This window comes from Anser anser (assembly GCF_964211835.1).
Source record: "Anser anser genome assembly, contig: SUPER_W_unloc_3, whole genome shotgun sequence".
NCBI classification, from domain to species: Eukaryota; Metazoa; Chordata; class Aves; order Anseriformes; family Anatidae; genus Anser; species Anser anser.
In genome coordinates, this window is record NW_028154229.1 from 286360 (window position 1) to 313381 (window position 27022).

The following is a 27022-nucleotide window of genomic DNA, read 5'->3' on the forward strand; positions in this document are numbered from 1 at the left end:
GTGAATGGAGTTAAATCCAGTTGGAGGCCGGTCACTAGTGGAGTCCCCCAGGGCTCAGTACTGGGGCCGGTTCTCTTCAATATCTTTATCGATGATCTGGATGAGGGGATCGAGTGCACCCTCAGTAAGTTTGCAGATGACACCAAGTTAGGTGCATGTGTTGATCTGCTCGAGGGTAGGAAGGCTCTGCAGGAAGATCTGGATAGGCTGGACCGATGGGCTGAGGCCAGCTGTATGAAGTTCAACAAGGCCAAGTGCCGGGTCCTGCACTTGGGGCACAACAACCCCAAGCAGAGCTACAGGCTGGGAGATGACTGGTTGGAAAGCTGCCTGGCTGAGAAGGACCTGGGAGTACTGGTTAATAGTTGGCTGAATATGAGCCAGCAGTGTGCTCAGGTGGCCAAGAAGGCCAACAGCATCCTGGCTTGTATAAGAAGCAGTGTGGCCAGCAGGACTAGGGAAGTGATTGTCCCCCTGTACTCGGCTCTGGTGAGGCCGCACCTCGAGTACTGTGTTCAGTTTTGGGGCCCTCACTACAAGAAGGACATGGAGGTTCTCGAGCGTGCCCAGAGAAGGACAACGAAGCTGGTGAGGGGTCTGGAGAACAAGTCTTACGAGGAGCGGCTGAGGGAGATGGGGTTGTTCAGCCTGGAGAAGAGGAGGCTCAGGGGCGACCTTATCGCTCTCTCTACAGGTACCTTAAAGGAGGCTGTAGTGAGGTGGGGATTGGTCTATTCTCCCACGTGCCTGGTGACAGGACGAGGGGGAATGGGCTAAAGTTGCGCCAGGGGAGGTTTAGGTTGGATGTTAGGAAGAACTTCTTTACTGAAAGGGTTGTTAGGCACTGGAATGGGCTGCCCAGGGAAGTGGTTGAGTCACCATCCCTGGAGGTCTTTAAAAGACGTTTAGATGTAGAGCTTAATGATATGGTTTAGTGGAGGACTTGTTAGTGTTAGGTCAGAGGTTGGACTAGGTGATCTTGGAGGACTCTTCCAACCTAGATGATTCTGAGATTCTGTGATCTTTTCAGGAGGGCAGCACTGTGTTTCATTCACAGGCTGGGAAGGGAAGAGAGGGTGAAAGACTGGGGAAGAAAATGCAGGCAGATTATTGTCTGACCCTGCTGCTAATCCCAAAAAAATCAGTGAAGGTGTATTGATAGAGCCATGCAAAGTACTGCTTTGCTCCCCAGACCAAGGACTGTGCTTTTAATAGTGTGTGGTCCAGTTCTTTATGGGTGAACTCTCAATGCCCTGCTGATGCACTATATGAATTTTTCCAGCTAATGACCTGTCCCAGAGAACAAGGTAAAATGTCTCCAAGTTGGAAACTTATGACCATGTGACAGAAGAGACTCCTCCAAAAAGCTAGTCAGAGTCATTTTCTGCCTCTTACTCCACTACGGCAAAGATAACAGCACAAGATTTTGGAACTATGAAAAAAAAAACAAACAACAATTTCAGTTGCTTGATGTACAATGAGGGTCAAACACTGAATCTGAACACTTTATAAGATGGAATAATAGACAGAGATGGATAATAACTTATTCTGCTCCCCAGGAGCATTTGAATGAGGTGAGGGTGCTTGCCTAGGGCCAAATTTTTAGAGGGTGTCCATATGTACCTGGAGAGCATCAGTAAAAATAGCTTTGGGAGGAAATAGGAGAATGAATCAGACTGACAGGGTAGGATAAGAAGGGATGGAGTGCACAGGACAGGTGAATTTGGGCAAACATGCAAAGATGTTTGCAGAGCCTAGAAGACAAGGTCAAGATGTTGGGAATTTGCTGTGCATCAAAAGAGATGTGCAAACCATGCCTGTGTGGAAGGGTGGCTGCAGTAGGTTTGTAAATACCCTACAGGAAAACAATAGTGTTATTGCATAGAAGTGCTTCAGGTGTAAAGTGCTTCGGGCCACAGAATGGGAAGAGAAAGAAATATGGACAGGTAGAACCAGTAGTACGTTTGCTTGAACTACACATCCAAACAGTTTTTCCCCCAAAAATCAGATAAATAGGTCCCTTCCTACTCCTACCCATTGTATTGCCTTCTAATGGGTCTTCAGCCTCTTCTATCTGTTTGAGTGTCCCGTCCTTCATAAGCTTCTCAGTAAAAATATCAGATGGTACCAGTTCTCTGACAATCTAGCCATCATCTTCAGACTTCGCAAGCCATCTTTCGCATGGAAATGTGACAGTTTCTGAGCCCTGAAGTAAACAGGACAGAGAAACTTTTCAAAATAAAGTGAACACAAGTTAGCATTCCTCCTCTGAAAATACTACTCTGACATGCAAGCAAGGATACTCAATTCATGTATGCACACCAGTGTAAGTATACATAGACCTGAGACAGTAGGCACAGCAGCAACCAACCCACATGGGTATGGTTGTTGAGACAAAGCAGAACAGAGTGCATCTTTACATGACAAAATATTTCAGTCATTCAAACTCCAGAAAGAAGATATCTGAGGACGCTGAGAAGAAACATTGAACATATAGCAGAGAGCAGTATTCCCAATGGCTGCATGAGACTGGCTACATGACCCAGTAGATCTTTGTCCTCTATGATACCTGTGGGTTCCAGTTTTTGATCTTGCAAACCCCTAATCAGGACTGCACCATTTCCACTGAAGCTATGTTTTATTGAGACTCTGCAGTCCCTCTTCAATCCTTATTCAGGCAGCATTCTCTTTGAAGTCAGTAGGGTTTTTTCTGAATCGATACTTCAATATTTTGCCATGTAATTCTCTGACTCAAGCTGGTTTCTACGCAATTCCCATACGTGCATTAAGAGGACAAAAATACTGAATTTTTGATCCTTTGTTTTGACTCACTTTGGTGGAAACAAATATGATTTCTATCATCAAAGAAACAAAAACAATAGAACGTGTTTTCCACTTAGTAAATGTCCTGGTTTCAGTTAGGATAGAGTTAATTTTCCTCATAGTAGCTGGTAGGGTGCTATGATTCGGATTAGGATGAGAAGAGCGCTGATAACATGCTGATGTTTTAATTGTTGCAGAGCAGTGCTTACACCAGGCCAAGGACTTTTCGGCTTCTCGCTCTGTCCTGCCAGCGAGCAGGCTAGGGGTGCAGCAGGAGCTGGGAGGGGACAGACCCAGGACAGCTGACCCAAACTGGCCAAAGGGGTATTCCATACCATCTGGCGTCATGCTAAACAATATATAGGGGTGGCTGGCCGGGGTGGGGGGCGGGCTGCTTGGGGATAGGCTGGGCATCGGTCAGCGGGTGGTGAGCAATTGCATTGTGCATCACTTGTTTCGTACACGTTATTATTATTAATACTATTATCATTATTGTTATTATTATTTTCCTGTCTTAATAAACTGTCTTTATCTCAACTCACAGGCTTCACTTTCCTGTTTCTCTCCCCCATCCCAGAGAGGGAGGGGGGAGGGTGAGCGAACGGCTGTGTGGTGTTTAGCTGCCAGCCAGGTTAAACCACAACAGTAAACAAAATCAGTCCCAGGCTACTCATTAAGAACGGACTCCTGTAAGGCCTCCAAGATGGTAAGAGGCAGGAGATTTTCTTTGTGCTGGGCACCCCAGGCTATGTCTCCATAAAGAAATGGGCATGAGCCATCACGCAACTTGCAGAGCCCACAAGTCAGAACAGAAAGAAGTTTTCAGCTCACAGTAACAAAATAAAGGATGAAAAAATGGCCCTTTCCTTACTGACAACTTCAGTATTTCTCTCCTTTAGTAGCACAGGGGCTTTCTGCTGTTTCCAGTAGTCCATCTGTCACTGAGCTTTTACATATAAAATACTGTCCACTGTCTCATGGTTATTTATCAAATTGACATAGAGCCCCTTCTTCACTCTTTTTGCTATTTAAATACTAAAAAGTTAATATATAATAAAAGAAGGCAAGAGCTCTCTCTGCCAAGATATTGAGCATCGTTATTGCTGGGTACTACCACACTGCACTGACTTGAGCTGCCAGATCCTGCCCTCCCAGACATGCTCACTGGAGAGGAATGGTTGTGCACCTCAGATCAGTCCCTGCTAACCTGGTATGAACAGGTCATCATACAGGTCCCTGAAAAGCTGGATTGCAGGCGCTGAACACCCCCAAGGGGCATGTGTGATACAGCCATTAAGTGTCTTGCTCGAGCCTGCAGCAGAACCATCCTTTGAACCCAGATAGCCCAAATCTGTCAATACAACACAATTTCTCCTCCTTTCTGCTGCTCCATGTTATGCTGGTTAATACCCGAGACTTGCAATGTTTAAGCCCATAAGTTGTTTTGGAGCATGACTTGTACACAGTGTCAAACAAAACTGATCAGTACATTAGATGATTTCAAATATTTTACTTTCAAGTGTTTTTTGTGCTGTATAAACAAAATACAGTGCTTAACATCTGGCCACACCACTACTTTTGCATCCTCATTTCTGCACTGTCTGTCTGACCACGTAACCCGTATTACCTTGCTGTACGCCGAGCGAACAAACAGCAATTGCAGTGCTTATCTCCCCACTTACAGTTTGGGAAGACAGGCCTTTCCAGAGCAATGTTTCAGTGCTGAAACTCTCTCCTCCCAGTAGAGATCCCACTTCAGTCACTTCTCTTGCTGAAGCTTTTAACTGCTCCTTAAAGCTGATAATGTTGGTTGTCCTTGCCATTGATAAGAACACTGTTTATTTGGTAATAGGACATCTAGGGACTTGAGTACCTGCACAGTTGGGCATAATGTGCAGTTACTGCAAGAGTTAATTGTATCATTATTGTTAATCACCATGGCATTGCCACAGTTTTTATTGTAGTTTCCTTGTATTGCGGTAAGGGGTGTAGCCGATTAACCTTAGGGAGGTATTGCCCTGAGTTTTTCCAAGGGCATTTACAATTAATTGATGAAAATGTCTGATAGAAGCCATTGACTTGCTCCTAAGGCCAATAAGGATGATTTTATTGGTCGTTCCAATTTCCTTAGGTCATCTCTAGTAGCAGTTATTTAATATACCTAATCCTGTTCCCAATAACCCAGTTGCATCTACCCTTTTAGAGACTGGCTAGGGTTAAAGAGAACTTGTTGTTGTCCCACATTTTTAATTATGTAAGGACCAGGGTTGAAGATGGAAGGAGTTAGACCAATGGGAGGCCAAGTTGGTACATTTCCAAATATCTGCGGGGGCAGAGGCTTCTTAATTCTGTGCCTCCGTAACCCCAAAGACAGTACACAATTATAGGTTTGGTGAAAGTAAAATTGTGCTTAATTTCAGTTGGCCTATTGTAAGTAGATCCATTAGTTATTCGGCAACTGATTTGTATTGTCTGGCAAGACGTGGCTTGAAGTTCAGCCATTCTTAGAGAATCGTTCCAACTCCATTCATCTTTTGAAAATATTTTACTCCCATGTAAAACCAAAGTAGAGAGATTTAGGTCCTTTTTGTTTTGAGATGTTCCAGTGATTGCGCTATACCGTGACAACGCATGGTTAGATGTCACGGTGAAACACCTCAGCTCCGTGCACAACCACAGTAGCTAAGTTTCCTTTAAGGCCTGTAATTGCATCAAGGTCAGGGTAAAGCATAGCATTATTAATCCAAACTGTTGATTCGTCATCCTCCAGCTGTCCATATGCAGTTCACTCAGGATTCCTGTGAACACAAAAGAAAATAAAATATGCTCTGTTGTATTCAACCGGCAGGGTTAGAAAGAGGGTGAAATAGCAATCTTTGATTTCCCATGTATAGGGATATTTGGGAGTAGTTAGCACCATTGCTACTGTTAGATGCACAGAAGGCTTTCACTATCTCTGCCATGTTTGGAACTGCGGCAGTCAAAGGTGTGGTGTTAGCATTTAACTGTCTGTAATCCACTGTAAAATGCCATTGCCTGGTTGGTTTCTTTACTGGCCACACCGGTGAATTGTAAGGTGAATGAATCCTTTTAATAATGCCTCTTTCTTCCAATTCTGTTACCACCCCATCAATCCCCATAAGTGCTGCTGCTGGCAACAAATATTGCCGAACATCAGTGATTTTAGTGGGGGGTAAGGGTATGGATGTTTGTAACAGACTCAATCTCACTGTGCCTGAATCCCTTTGATGTGTTGTGAAACTCCACACGGTTCCATCTGGGAGTTTCCACATACGGCCACGCGGTATGTCAAATCCTAAAATATTAGTATGTGCAGCACTGACTAATACTTCTACCCTGGTTAATTTTTGTTCCTCTGGCAACCAGAGTGAAATTTTTGTGGTGGGGCATTGTTTTTCCACACCATCGATTCCCGTGAATTTAACCCTCTGTCGACCAGGTGTTATGCTCAGGGTTTGTGCTGTCTCGTGTAATTACTGACATTTGGGCCCTGGTGTCAATAAGAAAATTTACCAATATTTTTCGGGGTCCAGCGGGAATGGCAATGATAGGGTGAGAGTGTTCATTAGAGAGCCATTGAATTGCTAATACCCGCCGAGCAGGGTGGCTCACTGCCCTCCCCAGGGATAGGAGTTTTTTTGCTGAGCTTCTGCCTCCTCAATTAGGCTCGGTGCAGAAGTTGCACTTTCCTTATGGGTTGGGGGTTTTCCAGTTAGGCAATTCTCCCCAGCTGGAATATTTTTCTTATCCAGAAATTGGACTAATGTACGGAGGTCCTCCATAGAGGCACCATGCAAGAATGGTCGGGGTGCACCCAAAGCTAGGGCCTTATGCCACAACTCACCCCGTTCTTTATTAAATTTGAACCGCTCTTTGAAGTTGGGGTATCTGGGATTTTGAGAGTGGATTTTGCGGACTTGCTGAGGGTGATCTTGGGACTTAATACTGGAAGAACTAATCCAGCCCATTCGGCGTCCGTACTTATCTATGTCTTGTACAAATTCACTCCAGGTGGGAATGGGGGAGTTCGGATTTTGCCTACAACCACGATCATCATCCCTACGAGCAGCTAGTATGTGATCCTGGGTATTTGCTACAAACATCTTAAGACAATCAGGGAGTCCACGGATGAGAGGGGTTAATCGAACCGGGTCAATAGGAGCTAACATGGGGGATTTCCTGAATTCATCTCTTTCATATATCGCCTGAATGCAGGCTGCTTTCTGTACTGCTACAGCCAGGTCAGAATAGCTTGTGGCTCTAATTTCCAGTGGTTCCCCTCTCTCCTGGGGATCTACACCACCTGCCCAGTATGCAGCAGATTATAGAGTAATTATGGTCTCCTGGTGTGGTGGTTAAAAATACTCCAGGTCCCCAAAAGCCTCCTGCCTCTTCCTCACTCAATATAATTCAATCTCCTCCTTCAAGAGAAACTCGCCACACATACTCAACTTCCGATTCCCCTGACCGCCTTGAGAACTTCTGTATTTCAACCAACTCTGCCGGTGACCATGGAATCGTTTGCACAGTAGTGCGGATTTCATCATCATCATCAACAGTAGTCTCAGTCTTAACCAAAGGTCTCAAGGAAATCGATTGAGGTTCAGAATCAGCAATCTCTTTGACATCATCATCACTGTCAAACCAAAAATCACCATTCCAGCTTTCAGGGTCTGCACTATGCATCAATCTATGAACCTGCTTAACCGGAGCAGAAGGCTGTATTCTATTTAACAGATGACTAAACCTCTCCAGCAATTGTTTAAGATGATCATTCTCACTCACAAGTTTATCATTTTCAGTCACAAGTCTGTTATTCTCATTCAAAAGTTTATCATTTTCATTCAAAAGTTTATCCGCTCTGATTCCTAATGTTTTTCCAGTCTCCCTTTCAAAGGCCAATGATGACTTCAACACCTCATTCTGTGATTTCAAAGCTGTATATTCCACATCAAAAATCAGTTTGGGAGCAGGAATTTCCTTAGCTTCTTGCTGAGCACAAGACAAACAGGCATCTAACACAGCACAAATCGCACCTTTACCCTTTCGTTGTCCGATCTTTTGTGAAGCCTGACACTGCTCAATGCACTCTACCACTTTCTCTTGATTTTTCCAAAATTTTTGGGCCCACTCCTTCCCTACCTGGGAAGGGAAACATTTGCATTTTTGCAGCAGTTTATCCATAGCAATCCTGCTGACTACGCCAATTTCTCTGTCGCGTTAAGGGGTGTAGCCGATTAACCGTTAGGGGTCCGGTCGGATTCAGGGTACTGAACTATCACAATCCCAGATTCACCAATAACGCATTAACCGATATGGGTCTGGTTGGATTCAGAGCACTGAACTACCACGGTCACGGATTCACCAATAACGTATAACCACCCTTACTCTAGTCGCGTTCAATGAGAACTATCACAGCTAGGAACAATGCCATCAAGTGCAATTTATTACAGCAACAGGTACACAGGTTCTTTGGATTGCTGGCGATAATTTACTGTCTGCAAAAGCAAGCTAGCATGCATGAAATACACAGGTGCGCAGCCTGGAAATTAACGCATTAAAAGGCACAAAGACTCTATAGAGATTTCTAAGTTTCCGCGGAGGCACACAGTATAACCAAGTGTTCAAATCTCACCCAAAGGTGTCCCAATGGGGGGGAAGAGAGGCTCAGCCCGTCGACTGATCCCAGGAGTCAGGAGGTCCTCAGGACAGTGTATTCCCTCGGGATGATATCTCCCCTGACGGTGGTATCTTCCCTAATGATAATATCTTCCCCTACATCCCCCCTCTCTTAGGCCAATTTATATTATTTTCTATCTTTTAGGTGGAGCTTGAGTGACTCTAGTCAAGCATATCTTAATTATGATTGGTGAAAAGTTTTCCCGTCTCTGTTTAAAGGTATAGGCTCTGAGAAATTCAGAGTGCATGCTCAGTGAGGGGTGGTCGCACCTTGGAGATGAGCAGCTTTTGGGATGGAGGTGTGTTTTGGTATTATAATGATATTATAATGAGCAAAAGTACACTAGAGTACAGCATTTGTCAAAACATGACAGGTTGTTGGCTCAGAGTAGCAAAAAGTGCGGCTTATCGGTCTCGGTGTGCACAAGAACAATCGAGTCCCCACCTGGTCACAGAGCCTAGCCGTGGTGTCTCCACTCCACTCTATGCTCCGTACTGTTCCTTAGAGCTAGCACACCAGGTTCCCCCAGCGCGACAGCATCTAAGGTTGGAAGCCTAGGGAACACTCAGGTAATGCAGCTATGCCCCACCCTGAAAGCCTCTTCAATGCTGTACATTTTCTTTAAAATGTGAATGTTAGTTTTATTTTCCTAGTTACTTTAGGCATTTGCACCACACCTTGTTAGTGATTGCATTAATATTTAAGTGACGTTAAGTGCACTGTTTTATGTTACCCACAGTAAAATCCTCTTGCAGCTCCAAACAGAATTTGTTTCATTAGAGTTTGAGCCTGTCCCTAAAATAGAGGCAGGGTAGGATAGTGTGCTAAAAGTCAGTGCTTTGCCCTTCTCCAAGTTGTAACAAATGAAATATAATGATCAGATATAATTGGCATGCCAAGACAGAGCTTTATTGGCATGAAACAATTCTAGTTTCTTACCCAAGTGCTTTCAATTTAATCTGAAAAGTTACTGACCTCATTTTTCTTTTGCAGCATTACAGATATATCTAGACACATCTTAGCAGTCTAATCAGGTGGGACAGCTTTTAGAAGTATTGGCAGCACATTGCTATCCTGTGGCAGGTCATAATACCCTGCAGCTGATCAGCGGCATCATGCAGTGCTCTGCTTTCTTCTTTTTTCCCATACCATAATCAAAAGATCAGCAAAATTGTAAATCTCTCCATTTTAAAGGTGTTCATGGCTTTCCTCCCTTCCTCCACCTCCCCAGGTTTCTCACTGTCCGTCCTTCAAAACCTCTATAACGACTGCACAGCTGTGCAGGCCTAAGCACATTTCTGGGGTGATGGCAGAGTACTCAACACTGAACTCAGAGTTTCCCAAAGTGTTTGGTCAACCACACGTGTAGAAATAGGGAGCCCAGGAATCTCTTTTCGCTTAGTTTCCATGCCTTTGCACAACACCTTCTTTGCTTTCCCTAGTCTCTGACCAAGAACACATCATCATCTTGTTCAATAACATAATCAAGCCATACAAGATAAGGATTAGTCAATACACAGGTAGAGGATCTGACGATAGCAGACTGGCAAAAATGTAATCAGAAGCAAGCAACAAGTACTGGCTTGTGTGGAAAATTGTATAACAAGTATGAACAAGCTTGAGTGTGATAAGGAGGATCAAGGCAGACCTTTGAGTCGCTCAGTGAGGCAAAGAGTAAAGCCTATCCCTGAAATTTTGAAGGAGGAAACAAGACGAAAAGTAGGTTCACCACATCTAAGCACACCAACACTAGATATCAGAAGCTGCTTGAGGAAGGGGCATACCTGAGCAATGGGGCAGAGATGAAAGCTGAAATCCACTCAGAATAAGGGGAGGAAGGACAAGGCAGAGGACAGAGGACAGGTGTTCCCAAATACAGCTACTGCCCAGAATTCTGAGCTGAACTGAATCACCTCCTGAAGGAGGTGATGTTATTCTGAGCTTCCACTTCCTGGTGTTGTGGTTTAACCCGGCTGGCAACTAAACACCACACAGCCGTTCGCTCACCCTCCCCCCTCCCTCTCTGGGATGGGGGAGAGAAACGGGAAAGTGAAGCCGGTGAGTTGAGATAAAGACAGTTTATTAAGACAGGAATATAATAATAATAATAATAATAATAGTGATAATGATAATAGCATTAATAATAATAATGTGTAAGAAACAAGTGATGCACAATGCAATTGCTCACCACCCGCTGACCGATGCCCAGCCTATCCCCGAGCAGCCGGCCCCCCACCCCGGCCAGCCACCCCTATATATTGTTTAGCATGACGCCAGATGGTATGGAATACCCCTTTGGCCAGTTTGGGTCAGCTGTCCTGGGTCTGTCCCCTCCCAGCTCCTGCTGCACCCCTAGCCTGCTCGCTGGCAGGACAGAGCGAGAAGCTGAAAAGTCCTTGGCCTGGTGTAAACACTGCTCTGCAACAATTAAAACATCAGCATGTTATCAGCGCTCTTCTCATCCTAATCCAAAACATAGCACCCTACCAGCTACTATGAGGAAAAATTAACTCTGTCCTAACTGGAACCAGGACAGATATCCACCCCTTATTCCATACCATTTATGTCATGCTCAGGTTACACTCTTTCCAATACCTTGTAATTAATCACCATTTTCATCTATGATATATAGCAATCATGGTAGTGATGACATACATTATTATATAATAATTAACATACTACAATTCAACTCATGGGCTATTCTCACTCAGTATCAAATCCCCTTGAGGTACACACCAGACCTCCCCATTCTTTTGCATTACCCACCAAGTGCATCCAGGTCCCTGAGCAAAAGCAATTCCACGAATGGGTTTGCCTTTTCCTGAGGCAGGAGTAGCCCAGACTGTTTTACCCAGCATGTTTCTTACGTGCACTACAGGAACTTTATCCCCTTCTACAGTGCGTAACAGGTTTGATTGGGCAGGTCCAGCTCGGTTGGCAGATCCCCTGGTATTGACTAACCAGGTGGCCTTTGCCAAATGTGTATCCCAATTTTTGAATGTCCCAGCACCCATTGCTTTCAGTGTAGTCTTCAACAGTCCATTGTATCGTTCAACTTTTCCAGAGGCTGGTGCATGATAGGGGATGTGATACACCCACTCAATACCATGTTCTTTGGCCCAAGTGTCTATAAGGTTGTTTCGGAAATGAGTCCCGTTGTCTGACTCAGTTCTCTCTGGGGTGCCATGTCGCCATAGGACTTGCTTTTCAAGGCCCAGGATAGTGTTCCGGGCGGTGGCATGGGGCACAGGATATGTTTCCAGCCATCCGGTGGTTGCTTCCACCATTGTAAGTACGTGGCGCTTGCCGTTGCGGGTTTGAGGGAGTGTGATGTAATCAATCTGCCAGGCCTCTCCATATTTATATTTCAGCCATCGTCCTCCATACCAAAGAGGTTTTGACCGTTTGGCTTGCTTGATTGCAGCACATGTTTCACAGTCATGAATAACCTGTGCTATAGTGTCCATGGTCAGGTCCACCCCTCGATCACGAGCCCATCTGTATGTTGCATCTCTACCTTGATGGCCTGAGGTGTCATGGGCCCATCGGGCTATAAATAATTCACCTTTATGTTGCCAGTCCAGGTCCACCTGAGCCACTTCAATCTTAGCAGCCTGATCCACCTGCTGGTTGTCCTGATGTTCTTCAGTAGCCCGATTCTTGGGCACATGAGCATCTACATGGCGTACCTTTACAACCAGGTTCTCTACCCGGGCAGCAATATCTTGCCACAATGCCGCAGCCCAGATGGGCTTGCCCCTGCGCTGCCAGTTGTTCTGCTTCCATTGCTGTAACCACCCCCACAGGGCATTTGCTACCATCCATGAATCAGTATAGAGATAGAGAACTGGCCACTTTTCTCGCTCAGCAATATCTAAAGCCAGCTGAATGGCTTTCACTTCTGCAAACTGACTCGATTCACCTTCTCCCTCAGCAGCTTCTGCAACTTGTTGTGTAGGGCTCCATACAGCAGCTTTCCATCTCCGATGCTTTCCCACAATACGACAGGACCCATCAGTGAACAAGGCATATTTCTTCTCATTTTCCGGTAGCTTGTTGTACAGTGGGGCTTCTTCAGCACGAACCACCTCCTCCTCTGATGATATCCCAAGGTATTTGCCTTCTGGCCAGTCCATAATCACTTCCAAGATTCCTGGGCGTCTGGGGTTTCCTATTCGAGCCCGCTGAGTAATCAGTGCAACCCACTTGCTCCATGTAGCATCAGTTGCATGATGTGTAGAGGGGACCCTTCCTTTGAACATCCAGCCTAGTACCGGCAGTCGGGGTGCCAGGAGGAGCTGCGCTTCAGTACCGACCACTTCCGAAGCAGATCAAACTCCTTCATATGCTGCCAATATCTCCTTTTCAGTTGGAGTATAGCAGGCCTCAGATCCTCTGTATCCCCGACTCCAAAACCCCAGGGGTCGACCTCGAGTTTCCCCAGGCTCTTTCTGCCAGAGGCTCCAGGTGGGACCATTCTCCCCGGCTGCGGTGTAGAGCACATTCTTTACATCTGGTCCTGTTCGGACTGGCCCGAGGGCTACTGCATGAACTATTTCCTGCTTAATTTGTTCAAAGGCTTGTCGTTGCTCAGGGCCCCATTCAAAAGCATTCTTCTTACGGGTTACTTGGTAGAGCGGGTTTACAATCAGACTGTAATTTGGAATATGCATTCTCCAAAACCCCACGACACCTAGGAAAGTTTGTGTTTCTTTTTTGCTAGTTGGTGGAGACATAGCTGTTATTTTGTTGATCACATCCATTGGGATTTGACGACGTCCATCTTGCCATTTTATTCCTAAAAACTGGATCTCTCGTGCAGGTCCTTTGACTTTATTTTGTTTTATGGCAAAACCGGCCTTCAGAAGGATTTGGACTATTTTCTTCCCTTTCTCGAAAACTTCTTCTGCAGTGTCACCCCACACAATGATGTCATCGATGTACTGCAGGTGTTCAGGAGCTTCCCCCTGCTCCAGCGCAGACTGGATCAGTCCATGGCAAATGGTAGGGCTGTGTTTCCACCCCTGGGGCAGCCGATTCCAAGTATATTGGACTCCCCTCCAAGTGAAAGCAAACTGTGGCCTGCACTCTGCTGCTAGAGGGATGGAGAAAAATGCATTAGCGATATCAATTGTGGCATACCACTTGGCTGCCTTTGATTCCAGTTCATACTGGAGTTCTAGCATGTCCGGCACTGCAGCACTCAGTGGTGGCGTGACTTCGTTCAGGCCACGATAGTCCACTGTTAGTCTCCACTCACCATTAGACTTTCGCACTGGCCATATGGGACTATTAAAAGGTGAATGAGTCTTGCTGATCACTCCTTGGCTCTCCAGTTGACAAATTAGCTTATGGATGGGACTCAGGGAGTCTCGGTTGGTGCGATATTGCCGCCGGTGCACAGTTGTGGTAGCGATTGGCACCTGCTGTTCTTCAACCCTCAGCAACCCCACTACAGAAGGGTCCTCTGAGAGACCGGGCAAGGTAGACAACTGTTTAATGTCCTCTGTCTCCAAGGCAGCTATGCCAAAAGCCCAGCGGAACCCTTTTGGGTCCTTGAAATATCCTCTTCTAAGATAGTCTATGCCAAGGATGCACGGAGCATCTGGGCCAGTCACAATACGGTGCTTTTGCCACTCATTACCGGTTAGACTCACTTCAGCCTCCAATACAGTTAACTGCTGGGATCCCCCTGTCACACCATAAATACAGATGGGCTCTGGCCCTTTATAGCTTGATGGCATTAGAGTACATTGTGCACCGATGTCTACTAAAGCCTTATACTTCTGTGCGTCTGACATGCCAGGCCATCGAATCCACACAGTCCAATAAACTCGATTGTCCCTTTCCTCCCCCTGGCTGGAGCCAGGGCCCCTCTAGTCCTGGTCAGAATCTTCGTTTCTGTGTTTAAAGGACTGCCTGCTGGAAGTTGGAGCAGCAAACTTTTCAGAGAACCCCTTTTTCCCAATTGTTTTCCTTTGCAATTCACGTACCCGTGCCTCTAGGGTCGCAGTAGATTTTCCATCCCATTTTCTCATGTCCTCTCCATGGTCACGTAGGTAAAACCACAGGGTGGCGCGGGGTGTGTGCCCACCATATTGTCTTCCTTGCATAGATGAACGTTTACCCCTAATAGCTGAGACACTGGTTTGTACAGGTGGGGCGGAAAATAATCTCTCTTCAAGTTGGTGGATCTTTTCAGAAAGTTTCTCCAAAGTATTCTCTTTTAGCTGGTGGACACTGGTTCGTTCAGGTGGAGGGGAAGATAATCTTTCTTCAAGTTGGTGGATCTTTTCAGAAAGTTTCTCCAAAGCATTCTCTTTTAGCTGGTGGACACTGGTTCGTTCAGGTGGAGGGGAAGATAAATTCTCTTTAAGTTGGTGGACCTCTTCAGAGAGTTTCTCCACAGCCGAGACACAGGCCTGTAGGGAAGAGGAGAGATTTCCTTCGTACTGCCGGAGTATTTTAGTCACTTCATTCACTGTGGGATTCTCCTCCGCTTTCCAGGTTAGTATTGCCAAGGAGCTGGCATATGATGATGGTGCACTCCGTACAAACTTCCACCACATGGGTGGTGTACACCGGACTGCATCTGGATCTGCGGATGTTTGTGCGTCGTCTAGGTCCTTATAAATTACTTCCCGTACGGCCAATTCCCTCAGGTACTGAATTCCCTTCTCCATGGTGGTCCATTTGCCTGGTAGACATACAAGTTCTTCCTTGAAGGGATACCTTTCCTGCACAGCTGACAGGAGACACCTCCAGAGGCTGCGAGATCGTGCTCCATCTCCAATTGCTTTGTCAATGCATGCGTCCCTAGCAAGGGATCCCAGCCGCCTGGCTTCCCTGCCCTCTAATTCCACATAATTGGCTCCGGTGTCCCAGCACCGGAGCAGCCAGGTGACAAGCTGCTCACCTATACAGCGACCAAAATCTTTTCGCACATCTCGTAGCTAACGCTGGTATAGAGTCCGGGTAGTTACTGTTGATTTTTCGACATCCCCATCCTCATCTTCAGTCTCCTGCACCTTTGATGGCCCAGCCTCGTCTTCGCTATGCCCAGACTTCGCAGAAGACTGTCTGCGTTCTAAACGACCTGAGCCTCTACACCATCTTTTCACCTTGTCTACAGGGTCAACTTGCACTGCTACAGCTCGTTTCTCTGATGCAGGGGCTGGAGCGGCTGCAGGGGCTGGAGCTGGAGCGGCTACAGGGGCTGGAGCTAGGTTGCTAGTAGCATCAATTGCAGCTCGATAGGCACAAGCCAGACCCCAGCACGCTACAGTGATTTGTGTCAATTTGGAACTGCCAGAGTCATGATGTTAGCGTAGCAACCACATAACCACCAAGTGATTATATGAAGGTGCTTTATTCAGCGCTGGAAGCCGGGGCAGGTGCCCAAATCTGGCTTCAAGTCCCGTTACTTCCCAGCCATTATTTATACATACAATATTGCGTCAGGTATACATATTCATTACAGGTTGCAACATCAGCCTCGCTTTTCATTCTAATTAGCTCCCCTCCCCTTTGCACATGCGTGGCCCACTCTGGTGGTCGTCCAGGTGGTCGTCCAGATGAAGTAAGGAGTCTTCCTCTTCGCTAAACTTTTCACCTTTCTATTCGACGCATGCTCTCTCCGCTCCTCGGTTCTGCTTCAACTCACTTCATCATCTCCAGGCCCTTATCCAAGGTCAGGTTGTACCTGTTCCCTCCCAGGGTTCCCCTCCAACGATTCTTTTGATTGTTCAATGTACTCCCTAAGTTTCCAGTGTACATAGATTACTTGATAATGTAAGTACATTTAATGATATTTAATTATACTGTATGTCCCATCACCTAAGAGACATTAGTAAAACATCCATTCGATTCTCCCCAACACTAACATTTCCCCCCTTTGAAAATACTTCACTCATACCAAGAGCAAGTATTTTCATTACTATTAGGTTGAATCAGGTTAGTAGAGGTTAGTGAGTATAACTTGATATAGAGATTAGTAAGTATAATCTTAACGCATCTTCGTTAGTCTACTATCTTATTGATTCCTCTATGCCTGCTTGTTAACGCTAGTACTATAGGATGGGGGTGGAGTAAGTGGGATAGGGTGTTCTGGGTGATTCCCAGTAACCTACTAACCTCCTTAACCACATTGGCAATGAAATGTGGTCCCCTGTCTGAAGAAATACCCAATGGTACACCAAATCTAGGGATTATTTCCTGTAGTAACCATTTTACCGTTTCCTTTGCTTGGTTGGTGCGACAGGGAAGGGCCTCCGGCCATCCTGAAAAAGTATCAACCCCTACCAATAGGTATTTATAACCTCTTGCTTTAGGCAGTTCCACGAAATCTATTTGCCAGTAATCTCCAGGCTCTATCCCAGCTCTAATTCTCCCCATCTCAGCATGTTTCCTTGCTACCGGGTTATTCTTTAAGCAAAGCTCACATTTTGACATTACTGACTTTGCCATTGTTAACATGCGTACCGAGATGACACCTCGTTTCAAATAGGTCACCATTGCTCCTGCACCCCAGTGACATTCATTATGTTTTATTTGTAAGATTTCTCGCATTACTATAGGAGGCACTATAAGTTGTCCTGTCACAGTCACATACCACCCGTCAGGATTCTTCTGGGCCTTCATCAAATTTGCAAGTCTCTCATCTTCTGCTGAATACTTTGGGTTTTTAGGTAATTTGAAACAAGAGAGGCCTACCTTCGATGGAATTAGAGCCATTACTTTCCGTACTTCACGCGCGACCTTCCGGGCCGTCAAATCTGCCAATCTGTTACCTTCTGCAATCTCTGACATCCCTCCTTGATGAGCTTTACAATGCATTATGGCCACCTGTTGGGGTTTCTGTACAGCTGTTATTAATTTCAATATTTCTTCCTGATATTTTATATTAGTCCCTTGTGAGGATAGCATTCCCCTTTCTTTCCATAATGCCCCATGTACGTGGACTACCCCGAATGCATATTTTGAATCTGTCCAAATATTCACATTCTTACCCTCGCTTAGTTCCAGGGCCCGCGTCAGGGCGACTATTTCTGCTCGTTGGGCTGAAGTCCCCGGAGGTAGGGAATTTGCCTCAAACACTACCTTTGATGTAGTTACCGCGTATCCTGCAAAACGAGTCCCATTTTCCACAAAGCTGCTTCCATCCGTGAAAAGTTCCCAATCTGGTCTCTCCAGAGGCTGATCTTTTAAGTCTGTTCTGCTGGCATAGGTATGTTCGATGATCTCCACGCAATCATGACTGAGGTCTCCTTCCTCCGTAGTTGTTCCTAGAAACACTGCTGGGTTCAATAAGTTAGTAGTTCTTAAGATTACATCATCTTGCTCAGTTAGTATAGCTTGATATTTCATCATTCGGCTGGGCGATAGCCAATGGCCCCCCTTTTGCTCCAATACCGTAGTCACCATATGTGGCACGAACACCTCAATTCGTTTCCCTAATGTGAGCTTCCTGGCTTCCTGTATTAAAAGGACTGTGGCTGCCACGGCCCTTAAACACGAGGGCCATCCGGCGCTTACCGCATCCAATTGTTTAGAAAAATACCCCACAGGTCTTTTCCAGCTCCCAAGTCGCTGGGTCAGTACTCCTAATGCCAATCGTTGTCTCTCATGCACAAACAGCTGGAAGTCCTTTGATAAGTCCGGCAAGCCCAAGGCAGGCGCCTTTATCAGGGCTTCTTTTAATTTTTAAAGGCCTCTTGGGCTTGTCCCAGGAAAATGAGTGCTAATTGAGCTTTAGCTTGCTCAGTCTCTACGTCTAAATCTGTATATTTCTTAGCAGTTTCTTTCAATCTCTCTAAAAAGGCGGAAGGTGATTCCGCTTTTTCTTGCCTGACATTATACAATTTTGACCAATTTATGGTCCGGGGCATGGCATTCTGTACCCCGACTTGTACCCAGTCTTGATATCTCTTCAGCCTCCTTATTCCATCCCCTGTGTTATAATCCCATTGGGGATCCTCAGTGGGGAAGTTTTGATCTAGATTTCCAAGCACTAATCCATTTCGTATATCCTCTCGGGCTCTCTCTCTGGCTGCCCGCAATACCATGTCTTTTTCTGTCGAGTCCATCAAAGTATCCAGGATCACCTGGAGATCATCCCAATCGGGATTTTGGGTTTTAATTATCATTTTCATTACCCTGGCTACTTTATCTGGGTTTTCCCTGTAGGTGCCGGCTGCTTGTTTCCATATCATTAAGTCCCCGGCTGAAAAAGGCACCTTAACATATACCGGTCCTTCTGTCCCCACTCCTTGCCTGAGGAGAGCGATTATTTTCCCTCCCTGTTCATTTATAGTTTCTCCTGCCCTTCGCTGTTGCCGGGTCCTATGTGACACGGGGAGACTAAAATCGGGGATTCTCCATCACTACTGCTATCTTCCTTTTCTCTTTTCCCTCCCTGTCCTGGCTCTTCCGACGGAGCCGACGGCGCAACTTCCAGATCAATATTTCCATTATTCATTTCCCATAATACTTATTATTCTCTATTGCCTGATGCTGTATACAGCGTCCCTCCTTAGTACATGCACAACAACGTTCCTCAGTTGAAACCTCAAGCACCATTATTCCACAAGCATGCTGCCATTCAGGCTTTCGGCGCAAATAAAAGAATAATTCCACATACGGCAGTTCATCATATTTTCCTTCCCACTTACAAAATAGCATCAATTGTAAAATTGTATTATATTGCAATGTTCCATTCTCAGGCCAAGTTTCTTGGTCCTCTAGTTTATACTGTGGCCACCAAATATTACAATAATCAATCAGCTTTCCTTTCCGCATTTCTTGACCAAAACCTCCCTCTTTCCAGTGTGCTAGCAAACACCCCAGCGGGGATGTCCGCGGGATAGGTACATCTTTTCCCAGAATTTCTTTAATCTTTTTCATTTTGAGCTTATGATACGAACCCAAAAGCTGCCGGAGCAGCAACACACTCTCCCGGAAGCTGCCGGAGCAGCAACACACTCTCCCGGAAGCTGCCGGAGCAGCAACACACTCTCCCGGAAGCTGCCGGAGCAGCAACAGCACACTTTCCAGAAGCTGCCGGAGCAGCAGCGTGCTTTCCCAAAAGCTGCCGGAGCAGCAGCAGCACGCTTTCCCAAAAGCTGCCGGAGCAGCAGCAGCACGCTTTCCCAAAAGCTGCCGGAGCAGCAGCACGCTTTCTACATACCAATAATACCAGGTGCTGACCCTTCAGCACAAACCAATACAATCACCAATGCCGAACCTGCAGAGCTTTCGCTCTGTCTAACGGACGGCGCCTAGGCTTACCCCGGGAGCTCCCTGCCCAACCGAGCGTGGCTTTCGCCGCGTCTGACCGGCAGGCTTTCCCAACCAAATCGGTACCGAATACCCAAAGTTGAAAGCACCTTTGCTTACCACTCCAGTGGTACGTCGTGAGCAGCGGAGGTCGGTCGTGGTCGACTGCTCCCCGAGAATCCCTCGGTGCCAGCTGGAGCGAAACCGAGACACGAGCCGCCTCAGCAGTGCCCACGCTGTCCCACCTGGGTCGCCAAAATGTTAGCGTAGCAACCACATAACCACCAAGTGATTATATGAAGGTGCTTTATTCAGCGCTGGAAGCCGGGGCAGGTGCCCAAATCTGGCTTCAAGTCCCGTTACTTCCCAGCCGTTATTTATACATACAATATTGCGTCAGGTATACATATTCATTACAGGTTGCAACATCAGCCTCGCTTTTCATTCTAATTAGCTCCCCTCCCCTTTGCACATGCGTGGCGCACTCTGGTGGTCGTCCAGGTGGTCGTCCAGATGAAGTAAGGAGTCTTCCTCTCCGCTAAACTTTTCACCTTTCTTACTCGACGCATGCTCCCTCCGCTTCTTGGTTCTGCTTCAGCTCATTTCATCATTTCCAGGCCCTTATCCAAGGTCAGGTTGCACCTGTTCCCTCCCAGGGTTCCCTTTCAATGATTCTTTTGATTGTTCAATGTACTCCCTAAGTTTCCAGTATACATAGATTAATTGATAATGTAAGTACATTTGGCAATGCTTAATTATACTGTAGGTCCCATTACCTAAGAGACATTAGTAAAACATCCATTCGATTCTCCCCAACACTAACAATGACACCTTTTTTTCAAGCATTCTGCCAGCTTTTTAGGATTTTGCAGTTGTTCAGGGGTGAATGTCCAAAACACTGGAGGTGACCACTGCTCTAGAAACCTGCCCATATCCTCCCACACTCCCTGCCACTCGCAACTATCCCGCCTCAAGACAGATCTCCGGATGAGATTCCTAAGTAGTTGTTTAACCCTCAACAAAACCTGAAGCGCATTCAGGAGACATAACAACAAGAGCAGGCTGGTCTGAGTATCCCAAGGATATTCAACATCTCGGAGAACCACCGTAACTAGCTCGGGGGATAAGAGGGTGGTGGTGAAGGAGAAAGGGAGAGTGAACAGGTAGGGAAACGTCTTCCCCTGTCCTCTTCACAGATTGGCTCCCTAAAGAAAACAGGCAATAGGTGTAATTGCTAATAGTTTCCGAGATATGGGTTCCAAAGTATAGAGTCGACGTCAGTGCTGAATACAAATACCAGGTTAGAGTCGTGACCAGATATTTCATCATTTCATAAGCCATTGTTACACCGCACAGTACCATAACAATCTTAAACCAGGGCCCGGAAAGGATAAACAGCGCGACAGGGAGCACATACAGAAAGTAACGCACTATAAAACTCAATTTGGAAAACAGGCACAGCAGACTGGAGATTAAGGCAATCAACATCGTGACTAGCAACTATTAAGCAGGTCCAATACTTATACCAATTTTAGTTTAACACACTCTGGTCAAATTTGTCGATATCTCAACCCTCGAGCCCCACGTTGGGCGCCAAAAAGGACTGTTGCGGTTTAACCCGGCTGGCAGCTAAACACCACACAGCCGTTCGCTCACCCTCCCCCCTCCCTCTCTGGGATGGGGGAGAGAAACGGGAAAGTGAAGCCGGTGAGTTGAGATAAAGACAGTTTATTAAGACAGGAATATAATAATAACAATAATAATAATAATAATAGTGATAATGATAATAGTATTAATAATAATAATGTGTAAGAAAACAAGTGATGCACAATGCAATTGCTCACCACCCGCTGACCGATGCCCAGCCTATCCCCAAGCAGCCCGCCCCCCACCCCGGCCAGCCACCCCTATATATTGTTTAGCATGACGTCAGATGGTATGGAATACCCCTTTGGCCAGTTTGGGTCAGCTGTCCTGGGTCTGTCCCCTCCCAGCTCCTGCTGCACCCCTAGCCTGCTCGCTGGCAGGACAGAGCGAGAAGCCGAAAAGTCCTTGGCCTGGTGTAAACACTGCTCTGCAACAATTAAAACATCAGCATGTTATCAGCGCTCTTCTCATCCTAATCCGAATCATAGCACCCTACCAGCTACTAGGAGGAAAATTAACTCTGTCCTAACTGGAACCAGGACACAGTCACACTTGTTCCTGCTCCTACAGCCAGCACCCAAGGCAGGGCTTAAGGAACAGCTTCTTACGTGGACAGGTTCAAGATGTCCAATTTGGCTGAACTCAGTTAACCCTGTTGGTATTTGCAACCATAAGTCCTGTGACCAAACTTGATGATTTTTATGAGTGATTCTGGGACTTACACTGATGGGCCTTTTGCTTGCCCTCATTGTAATGCTCCCTGCATTTACTCTTCCAGAATTAGGGGACTGATGAAAATTTTATTGTTCATGTTTAGCAACAATACTTTTTATCTTTAAATGATGCACTCACTTCCTTCCCTGTGATTGGTTAAAGCAAACCTATTCATGAAAATACGAAGCTTTGGTCTCTCATGTCACTCAAACCGACCATTATTTGAGCTCTGTAGAAGCTATATGACTTATGGTTTAACCCGTCCGGCAGCTAAGCACCACACAGCCATTTGCTCACCCTCCCTCCTCCCTCTCTGGGATTAGAGAATATCTCTGGGAGAGAATTAGAAAGAAATGAAAACCCATGGGTTGAGATAAAGACAGTTTATTAGGACAGGAAAGAAAGGAAAGGAAAATAATAATAATAATGATAATAGTACTACTAATAATAATGTGTATGAAACAAGTGATGCACAACGCAATTGCTCACCACCCACTGACCGACGCCCAGCCTATCCCTGAGCAGCCGGTCCCCCCCCTGCCCCCAGCCCCCCTACCGTTCAGCATGACATGATATGCTACCACGATTGGCACCTGCTGTTCTTCAACCCTCAGCAACCCCACTACAGAAGGGTCCTCTGAGAGACCGGGCAAGGTAGACAACTGTTTAATGTCCTCTGTCTCCAAGGCAGCTATGCCAAAAGCCCAGCGGAACCCTTTTGGGTCCTTGAAATATCCTCCCCTGAGATAGTCTATGCCAAGGATGCACGGAGCATCTGGGCCAGTCACAATGCGGTGCTTTTGCCACTCATTACCGGTTAGACTCACTTCAGCCTCCAATACAGTTAACTGCTGGGATCCCCCTGTCACACCATAAATACAGATGGGTTCTGGCTCTTTATAGCCTGATGGCATTAGAGTACATTGTGCACCGGTGTCTACTAAAGCCTTATATTTCTGTGTGTCTGACATGCCAGGCCATTGAATCCACACAGTCCAATAAACTCGATTGTCCCTTTCCTCCCCCTGGCTGGAGGCAGGGCCCCTCTAATCCTGGTCATAATATTCATCACTGTGTCTGGGGGACTGCCTGCTGGAAATAGGAGCAGCAAGCTTTTCAGAGTACCCCCTTTTTGTGGTTGTTTTTCCTTGCAACTCACGTACCCGTGGCTCTAGGGTTGAGGTAGATTTTCCATCCCATTTTCTCATGTCCTCTCCATGGTCACGTAGGTAAAACCACAGGGTGGCGCGGTCTGTGTGCCCACCATATTGTCTTCCTTGCACAGATGAACGTTTACCCCTAATAGCTGAGACACTGGTTTGTACAGGTGGGGAGGCAGGTGAATTCTTTCTAAGTTGGTTGGAAACTTTCTCAAGTTTCTCCAGAGTATTCTCTCTTAGCTGGTGGAACTCTTGAGAAAGTTTTTCCACAGCCGAGATGCAGGCCTGTAGGGAAGAGGAGAGACTTTCTTCGTACTGCCGGAGTTGTTTAGCCACTTCATCCACTGTGGGTTCCTCATTCTCTTTCCAGGCCATTATTGCCAATGAGTTGGCATCTGATGATGGTGCACTCTGTGCAAACTTCCACCACATGCGTCGTATACACTGGACTTCATCTGGATCTGTGGATATTTGTCCGTTGTCTAGGTCCTCATAAATCACCTCCCGTACAGCTAATTCCCTCAGGTACTGAATTCCCTTCTCCATGGTGGTCCACTTGCCTGGTAGACATACAAGTTCTTCCTTGAAGGGATACCTTTCCTTCACAGCTGACAGGAGACGCCTCCAGAGGCTGCGAGATCGTGCTCCATCTCCAATTGCTTTGTCAATGCATGCGTCCCTAGCAAGGGATCCCAGCCGCCTGGCTTCCCTGCCCTCTAATTCCAGACTATTGGCTCTGGTGTCCCAGCACCGGTGCAGCCAGGTGACAAGCTGCTCACCTATGCAGCGACCAAAATCTTTTTGCATATCTCGTAGCTCACGCTGGTATAGGTTTCGGGTAATTACTGTTGCTTTTTCAACATCCTCATCTTCATCCTCCTGCTCCTCTGATGGGCCCAGCCTCGTCTTCTCTATACTTAGTCTTAGCAGAAAATTCTCTGCATTCTAAACGACCTGAATCTCTACACCATCTTTTCACCTTGTCTACAGGGGCAACCTGCACTGCTACAGCTGGTTTCTCTGACCCAGCCACAGGGCCTGCCACATGGGTTGGAATACACGCTGGGCCAGCCACAGGGGTTGAAACAACCGCTGGGCCCATCACAGGAGCTGGGACGGCCGCTGAGCTGGAGAGGCTGCGGGAGCTGGAGGGGCCGCAGGGTCTGTCACTAGGTTTATATAGCATCAATTGCAGCTCGATAGGCATAGGCCAGACCCCAGCACGCTACAGTGATTCGTGTCTCTTTGGAATTGCCAGGGTGATGACACCCCTTTTTCGAGCATTCTACCAGTTTTTTAGGATTTTGCAGTTGTTCAGGGGTGAATGTCCAAAACACTGGAGGTGCCCGCTGCTCTAGATGCCTGCCCATATCCTCCCACACTCCCTGCCACTCGCAACTATCCCACCTCAAGACAGATCTCCAGATGAGATTCCTAAGTAGTTGTTTAACCCTCAACAAAACCTGAAGCACATTCAGGAGACATAACAACAAGAACATGCTGGTCTGAGTATCCCAAGGATATTCAACATCTTGAAGAGCTATCGTGACTAGCCTGGAGGAGAAGAGGGGGGTGAAGGAGAAAGGGAGAGTGAACAGGTAGGAAAAAATATCTTCCCCCGACCCCTCCATAGACTGGCTTGTTAACAGTTTCTGAGATACTGTTTCCAAAGTATAGAGTCGACGTCAGTGCTGAGTACAAATACCAGGTTAGAGTCATGACCAGAAATCTCATCATTTCATAAGCCATTGTTACACCACACAGTACCATAATGGTCTTAAACCAGCCCCCAGAAAGGATAAACAGCACGACAGGGAACACATACAGTAAGTAACGCGCTATAAAACTCAATTTGGAAAACAGGCACAGCAGACCTGAGATCAAAGCAATCAACATTGTGACTAGCAACTATTAAGCAGGTCTAATACTTATACCAGTTTTGTTTAACACACTCTGGTCAAATCTGTCGATATCTCAGCCCTTCGGGCCCCACGTTGGACGCCAAAAGGACTGTTGTGGTTTAACCCGGCCGGCAGCTAAGCACCACATAGCCATTCATTCACCCTCCCCCCTCCCTCTCTGGGATGTGGGGAGAGAATTAGAAAGAAATGAAAACCTGTGGGTTGAGATAAAGTCAGTTTATTAGGACAGGAGAGAAAGGAAAATAATAATTATAATGATAATAGTACTCCTACTAATAATGTGCACAAACAAGTGATGCACAATGCAATTGCTCACCACCCGCTGACCGATGCCCAGCCTATGCTTGGGCAGCCAGTCCCCCCCACCCTGGCCAGCCCCCCCATATTAATTGTTCAGCTTGACGTCAGATGGTATGGAATACCCCTTTGGCCATTTTGGGTCAGCTGTCCTGGGTCTGTCCCCTCCCAGCTCCTGCTGCACCCCTAGCCTGCCCGCTGGCAGGACAGAGCGAGAAGCTGAAAAGTCCTTGGCTTGGTGTAAGCACTGCTCTGCAACAATTAAAACACCAGTTCGTTATCAACATTATTCTTATCCTAAATCCCAAACACAGCACCATACCAGCTACTAGGAGGAAAATTAACTCTATCCTAGCTGAAACCAGGACAATGACTATGGCACACAGGTATCTGATCGAGTCTTTGGCATTCTGGGATGCCCAGCCACAGTGGTGGAGTTGTCCACAAGGACAACTGTTCAGGACCGTAGTTCTTTGGCTGAGTTTGCATAGCAGTAGATACAAACTCAGCAATCTCTCCTCTCAGCCCAGCAAGATAGCCAGGACAACATTGCTTCCAAACCCAGGCAGATTGCTCCTTCACACCAAAAGATGGACAGTAGCAAAAACCCCCAAAGGTTGAGGAGCAGTATCACTGTTTTCCTCCTATCTATTGCCAGGAGAAAATACCTCTATTCTAGTCAAAATTTATGATGATAACAGCACTTTTTAAAAAGCAACGATTGCAGAACTGTATAATCAACTTTTGTAGAATAAAACATGATAATAAATGGTTGTTGCCCCCAGATTCCCAAGCTTGAACAAGTTAATTAACATACATTGTACTTTGAGGAGTCATTTTTCACTATTAATCACACTTTGCGTACTGAAAATCCTCTTTGGAAAATAGAAGCAGCTGCCAATGGAAGTGTATTCCAGAGTAACATGATTCACAGCCTACCTTCCCATTTGGTAACAGTCTTCGAATTGCCACACGATCCAAATGCCATCCGGAGTTCAACCCTCCACCTTTGTGTCCTATGCGAATCTTTTCAGTAATGTCACCAACATCCTCCAGCTAAAAAAAATAAAATGAAAGAAAAATATGGCATGGTCACTTTTGAGACACTACTTATAAGGCTTATTTCCTATTTCCAGTCTGTATGAAGTCCCTGGGGAGCAAATACTAGTGCTGATGCTAATTATGCCCTAACTTGTATTTTAGTTAAAGGGCCTCCCTGAGCTTCTATCCCCAAAACAAAGAGAATTTTGCACTACGTAACTTACCCCCCTGTATGAGATAGGTTTGGTTGCACAGCAGCATTCCTGCATCTCAAGCTTCTTTGTATTAGGGGGAATGAAGGTATTTTTTAGGAATTGCAATGCTGCTGCATCGTGAATTGTTCTTTCTATATCCCTTTCCTTTTGAAAAAAACTTATGTGATTAGATGGTTGTGCACGGTTATAACACTGGGAAAATAGCCTTGAGATCAAAGCACAATATTA

At 46.2% G+C, this 27022-nt stretch overlaps 1 long non-coding RNA gene across 2 annotated transcripts in view; it reads right to left on the reverse strand.

Moving 5' to 3' along the window:
• Window positions 1–499: 499 nt before the first annotated feature.
• The window catches only part of LOC310888919, a 34799-nt gene continuing 8276 nt past the window's right edge, over window positions 500–27022 (reverse strand). The window contains exons 3-4 of one of the 2 annotated variants that reach the window (XR_014576254.1): window positions 26478–26594; window positions 500–2206 (exon numbers count right to left, since the gene is read on the reverse strand). This is a non-coding gene — a long non-coding RNA (uncharacterized lncRNA). Of the gene's footprint in view, window positions 2207–3062; window positions 5622–26477; window positions 26595–27022 lie in introns of those variants that run through there. The other variant, XR_014576255.1, reaches the window with a different exon arrangement.